This window comes from Lontra canadensis, unplaced genomic scaffold, assembly GCF_010015895.1.
Source record: "Lontra canadensis isolate GAN:19392208 unplaced genomic scaffold, GSC_riverotter_1.0 scaffold67, whole genome shotgun sequence".
Lineage (NCBI taxonomy): Eukaryota > Metazoa > Chordata > Mammalia > Carnivora > Mustelidae > Lontra > Lontra canadensis.
The window spans coordinates 6,348,608-6,355,055 of NW_022631061.1; the positions used below are offsets into that span (position 1 = coordinate 6,348,608).

Consider the following 6,448-nt stretch of genomic DNA (forward strand, 5'->3'; position numbering starts at 1 on the left):
GATCCCTAGAGTATCCCAATCTATCATAGTGAATTTTGAACAATGTTAGATTCACTATGATATAAAGTCCAAGTAGTAGAACTGCTTACAGTGCAGCCTGGTTTTGTTGCTTCCAAATGTGATAAATTGTTGTCTTCAAAAGCTCCTTTCTTAAGTGGTGGGAGTTTTGCAAACTTGGTTTTCACTTTGGAGGTAATATCCTAACATGTCCTATACTACAGGAGTAACCAGAAATTCCTCTGAGATGACAGGCACATAAATTTTCATTGGGTTTATATTCCACCGTAGACAGGAATACATCTTACCAAGTGTTAGAGCCTATCGTGATAAAACAAATCACTCTAAAACTTAGTGACTTAAAATAACAATAACCATTTCATTCTTTCAAGCTTTGGTGAGTCACAAATGTGGGGAAGATCTGGCTGGCCAGTTCTAGCTCGGATGTCTTATGGAGTTGCAGTCAGATTATGGCCAGAATTGGAACAGATGAGATGGTGAAACAGCTGGGGGAAGCCCAGCATCCCTCTCTTCATGCAGTCTCAGGTCTGTTTGGATTATCTGTCCATTTCCTTGTAATACAGAGTCCTTTTGCAGGTGAAGGCTTCAGGCACAAATATTCTACTAAATAAAATGGAAATCACCACATATTTTATGACCTTTAGAACACATAGCACCACATCTGGCTGAACCCAGTTAGAAAATCCCACCCAGCTTTAGGGAACAGAGCACAGACTCCACCTCTAAGTGGTAAGAGTGTCAGAATCCCATCATAAGAAAAGCAGGTGGGGCTGCAGATATTGTGACAGCCATTTTGGGAAAATACCATCTGTCAAACCAGGTATCAAGCGCATGTGCTAATTCCTATTGAAAATGTGTTATAACATGATATTATTAATATAGGAGACCAGAGTGATGTGTACCAATAAAATGACCACAGTTTAAATTATGGCAGTCAGTGGGAGATTTGCACTGTTCTGAGGTAAATTGGAAAAAGTGTACTGCTGTGCCTTTCAGGTGAAAGTAAATTGCTTCTGGTATTCTCTGTTTGTTAAATAGTTTCAGATAAAGCATTTTCCAGAAAAGTAACTGCAAAGCAAATGTTGGGAAGTGACGATTTTTAAAAAATATATATATTTTATTTATTTTTTTGACACAGAGAGAGAGAGAACAAGAAGGGGGAGTGTCAGGGAGAGGGAAAGGGAGAAGCAGGCTCCCCACTGAGCAGGGAACCTGATGTGGGGCTCAATCCCAGGACCCTGGGATCCTGACCTGAGTGGAAGGCAGACACTCAACTAACTGAGCCACCCAGGTGCCCTGATGATTTGTTCTAGAAGAAAGACTTCATCTAGAACAATAGGCATAATTTCAGTCACCACTTGATTGGTTTGTAATCGTCTCTGGTCATTCTCCTAGACCCTTTCATATTTTCCATGGAGAAATAAGTGACTTGTTTGGAAATAAAATAGACATTTCTGAATACTTTATGGCTTTGGATATGGTGCTAATATCTGTTGAAGCTCACCTTGGGGTGCAGTACCGCTTATATTAGACTTTTTTGGTTTCTTTAATTTTTAATTTATTTATTGATTTGGGATGGCAGGGGGTGAGGGAGAGGGAGAGAGAGAATCTTAAGCAGCTCCATGCCCAGCATAGAACCCAACACAGGGCTTGATCTCACAACCCTAATTTCATTACCTGAGCCAAAATCAAGAGTCGGTCCCTTATATAGGTGCCCCTATATTAGACTTTTTAGAAGTACAGTCTTAAGTCTTCTGTTTGCCTCCCCTCCCATGATAGCATTCACTCCTTTTATCAAAGAGTTTCTGTGGGGAATTTTCCAGCAACCAAGTTTGTCTTTGCAGCTGTTCCTTCAGGAACCAAATAAATAACTATGGAATAGAAATATACATAGACATTGGAATCTCTTGTGAGACAGACTTTGGCCCAAATTCCACTTAATTCTTAACCTCCAAAAGCTTTCACCTCCAAAAGCTTTCACAATGACTTTCTGTGCCTTAAAGGATTCACATAATTAAAAGCCAGTGGTCAATAATCCCCACAGTTCTTGGTATTTATTTCCCCAATTCAGAGTTTTTCTGGCAAGTAGCTATAAATCTCTTTGAGTATCTGTAGAAAAAAACTTATATAGTATATCATTATTTCCATGTCTTAGGGTCTTTCCACAAGGATTTGTGAATTGGTTCATATCTGGGATCAAGTGGCCATCACTGTCATTCATGTGCCTCAAATCACACCTTCATTTCCTGATTTACATTTGTTTGTTTGTTTGTTTGCTTGGAGTTTTAAAAATTAAGCAAGACTTTACAAGCCTGCCCATGTTTTAGAGTCCTAGAGATCCCACGATCAATTAACCACCAACAAATATTCTAGTGGGTCAAACAATTGTGATTACTAAACTAAGCTATTATTTATTTCAGTAACAGATCATTGGTTTTTAGTGATTAATTACTGCCACTGGTACTCTGCCAACTGGAGATCCCATCATCTCCAAGTCAGAGAATCTGTTTCAAAGCCAGGATCTTTAGAAGTTTTCACCTGGGCCTAGCAGAGACATTTGTTCCCGAACATTCTTCAAAAATATTTGTTTTTACACAGTTGATATATATTTTAGTCCTTAGTTAAGGAAGTGTCCTTGGGGGCCCTTTCTGGATACATGATAAAGGGGAAAGTGAAAAATCAAACTCATTTAAACTCAATTAAAAATACAGCAAAACTTAATTAAATATGCTTATCTGCCTAAGCCTTGGATTCCTCCACTCCATTATCTAAGGAATTTCTGGTATCTCAACCTCATTTTGTATAGGCATCATTGAAACTAGATGGAAACAGAAAAAGGTAGAGCTTTGGTCAAATACTGTCTCACAGTGGGCTGCCAGTGTCTAATAACCCCATGATTATTTCTCAAGTGTATTGTATTGTACTGCAAAACCCAGCAAACCAAGAATTACTTTTTCCATATTACTTTGAGGTTGAGGTTTGGGATACTAATCAAATACACTTGTGCTGACTAGGAGCACCTAGGGAGGATTTGAAGGAAGAGAGAATAAAAGTAGATCACTAACTATACACAGTATAAAAGCCATTAAAAGCTTAAAGGCAAGTATCAAAATAAATTGAGCTGAGAACCAGACCTTTGAAACATTTTATCATGAAGTATAAAACTGAGAATTTTCTAAATTTTACAAACACAGAGCAAAAAGTGAGAGTTTTCTGGAGTGTTAATAAAATGAAATAAACTTTGTTAAGTTTTTCTTTTTCTGTGTACTTGATAACATGCATATTAGTATGGTAGTGCAAATAATTTACAAAATAAACATGAAGAGAAAGGGTATTTGCTTTAAAAAATTTACTGATGGGGGGGTGCCTGGGTAGCTCAGTGGTTTGAGCCTCTGCCTTTGGCTCAGGTTATGATCTCAGCGTCCTGGGATCGAGCCCCGCATCGGGCTCTCTGCTCAGTGGGGAGCCTGCTTCCCTCTCTCTCTGCCTGCCTCTCTGCCTACTTGTGATCTCTCTGTCAAATAAATAAATAAAATCTTTAAAAAAAAATTTACTAATGGGGACACCAGGGTGGCTCAGTCAGTTAAGCATCTGACTTCAGCTCAGGTCATAATCCTGGGATCCTGGGATCCTGGAGTCCTGGGATTGAGTCCCGCATTGGACTCCTTGCTCAGCAGGGAACCTGCTTCTCCCTCTGCCTGCTTCTCCCTCTGCTTGTGTGCTCTCTCTCTCTCTCTCTGAGACAGATAAATAAATTGAAGGAAAAAAGTTACTGATGGAGTGTATTTTCAAAAAAATGTGAATACTACTGATCTAGAAGATGGATCACGATGCCAAAAGTTATTGTGTACAGTACTTCAGCTTAAAAAACAAGCAAAATTCACAAAAATATTATGAATTCATAAATGCATTCACATGTGTATTTCTGTAAATGTTGTCATTGTTAGACAATTCTGTGCCAATGGCTCAACTGTAAAGACCTCACCAGATATGAACATATAGCTGCTTACTTATATTTTAAGTAATTTATTTTCATTCACCCCATCTATGATTTTGGCAACCACTGCATGACAATGATATAGGTTAAGAAAAAATTTATCAGTGTTCTCCTTCAAAAGAGATTTGAATAATGTATGTAACAGGTATGATTAACAATGGACCAGAAAGACCAGGTAAAACCTATCAGACACACTTCAAATCCTGCATTGGGGTTTCAGCCACGTTCTTAAATATGCAAAACCCTTCTTATTAAACAAAAGGGCTTAATCTCAAAAATGAATCCTTCTAACTTTCATTCCTCGTCATATGGTCTTGTGATGGATAGAACTATAGCAGTTCTGAAGATTATTTCTATAAAAATAATTCTGGAAAACACATAAGAAAAGACTGTGGATGTTTATATTAAATCAATTAAATCAATGAATATTAAACAAAGTCAGATAGTTTTCGTAAGAAATATAAACCACCTAATAGTAATGCATTAAAACAGTGCACATACTACAAAAAATATGATACCCTGTACAGTACTTTTCAATAGGCTTTCTTATTTTGCTACAGTTACTTTTCAATAGGCTTTCTTATTTTCTTAAAAATGAAATTGGAATTACTGAATAGCAAGAGCAAATCTATTTTTGACTCAGCCATATTTTTTAAAGTCACAATGTAATAGAGATATTTTACCCTAAATCCCCCTATTTCTCAAAAGTTTTATACTTTTCCCATGACATTTTCATCACCCTACCAGAGGAGAGATGATGAAACTTGGAACATAAAATCATTAGCCAGAATGAACTCATGTAGAAATATTCAAATCATAATAGGATATGGATATTGAATGATTAGGATTTATAAATATCTAAAATATTTTAACAGACTCTTTCCAATTTTTTCCCATCTAGATTGATTCTTAAAAATGCAATTAAAAAAACTAAGATAATGTGAAGCAGTGCATCTGCTAATCCAAAAAATTTAGACTACAGGAAGACAACCTAAGCGGTAAAGGTGTCTCCTTAGAAATAATTCACTATATAGAAACCCACAGCAACAAATGTAAGACATTTGTTGTTCAGAAGTCAATAAACACCTCCACCCATCTGAATATTGCTAACTCTGAGATATGCTACTTTGAACTGATGTGGAAAATTTGCAAACTATGTATTTCAGTCCAGTTGGCTAACCTCTAGACTTACTTTTATTGCTCTAATACTACCTTTTATACCACACAATATGAATTACATAAATAGCATATATTTGAGTAATAAAGGGCTTTACCAAAAGTAAAGTAACTTGATAGTACCTTATTTTGAGTACTGTCATTCATAATAAATAATCAACTGCTCTTCTCTACCACTGATCACAGGTTTCTAGGCCTAAAAGGGTAAGGATTCTGTTTTCTCTTATATTTTCCTATGGTTTCTCCTATGTTCTTCCACAGACAATAATGATAACAAAGCAACAGCAACCCAACACTCACTCAGTTCTTGCTAGGGGGGTGCCAGAATTTTAGCAATTTCATGTAATACGTACTCTCAGAACTGCTCTAGGAGGTAGGTATTATTCCAGGGCTCTGGTACAGATGAGGAAATGAAGGCTAAAGGAAGGTTAATCAGATTACCCAAAGTCAAACAGCTGTCCCTGTTGGACACGGACTTTGAGCTGATCCCAAAGTTCATGCCCTTAACCACTACACTGTATTGAACATACTGGAAAGGAAATGCAGTATCTGTTATCAAGGGGAGAATGGATTTTACAGACTCTGATGTTTGCCTTGGACTCATTTTCTCTTCTATACAATTCTAATAAGAACACAAACAGTCCGGGGGCGAGTTCTCTCCAGACCTTTCATGCTGCATTGGTGAGTACTTGCAGAAATCATGGCTCACACCCTCTGGTTCTCTTTCCTGTTGGATCTGAACGTTGGTCTTGGTGGTCTTAAAAAGAGGAAAAGGAGCACTGAAGCTGGCCTCGTGGTGCTGATAGTCTGGTATATAGCCTGGGTGCTAGTTTCAAACAGGATAAAATAAATAAGTAAGTAAATAAGTAAGTAAGTAAGTAAGTAAATAAATTTTTAAAGATTAAAAAAAAATTAAAATAAAGAGATTATGGCTCACTTTTCCTCTGTTGTGTTGCAAATGAGGTGTGTGTGATGCTGCGACACCCAGAATCCAGATCCTCCCTCCAAGGCTCATGCAAGTCCAGGATGGAAGAAAATCTGGGGATGGTTAGGAGAGTATGATTGTGGAGAACAAAAATTTATACAGTATGTTTCTTCTTAAGTATAAGTTGACAGACTTATAGTCTTTAACACTTTATAAAACATACATTAGTTATGCAAATTGATCTATAAAAATAAATTATAAAAATAAAGTGATATTTATAGAAAAAGCTTCATTAAAATTTCCCTTTGAACATCTAAAATAGTATCTACCTA

General features: G+C 36.8%; 1 non-coding gene across 1 annotated transcript; it reads left to right on the forward strand.

Moving 5' to 3' along the window:
- The first annotated feature begins 5,900 nt into the window (after window positions 1-5,900).
- Window positions 5,901-6,033, forward strand: LOC116880754. The gene has a single exon (XR_004385268.1). It is a non-coding gene; the product is annotated as a small nucleolar RNA SNORA61 (small nucleolar RNA).
- Window positions 6,034-6,448: the final 415 nt, after the last annotated feature.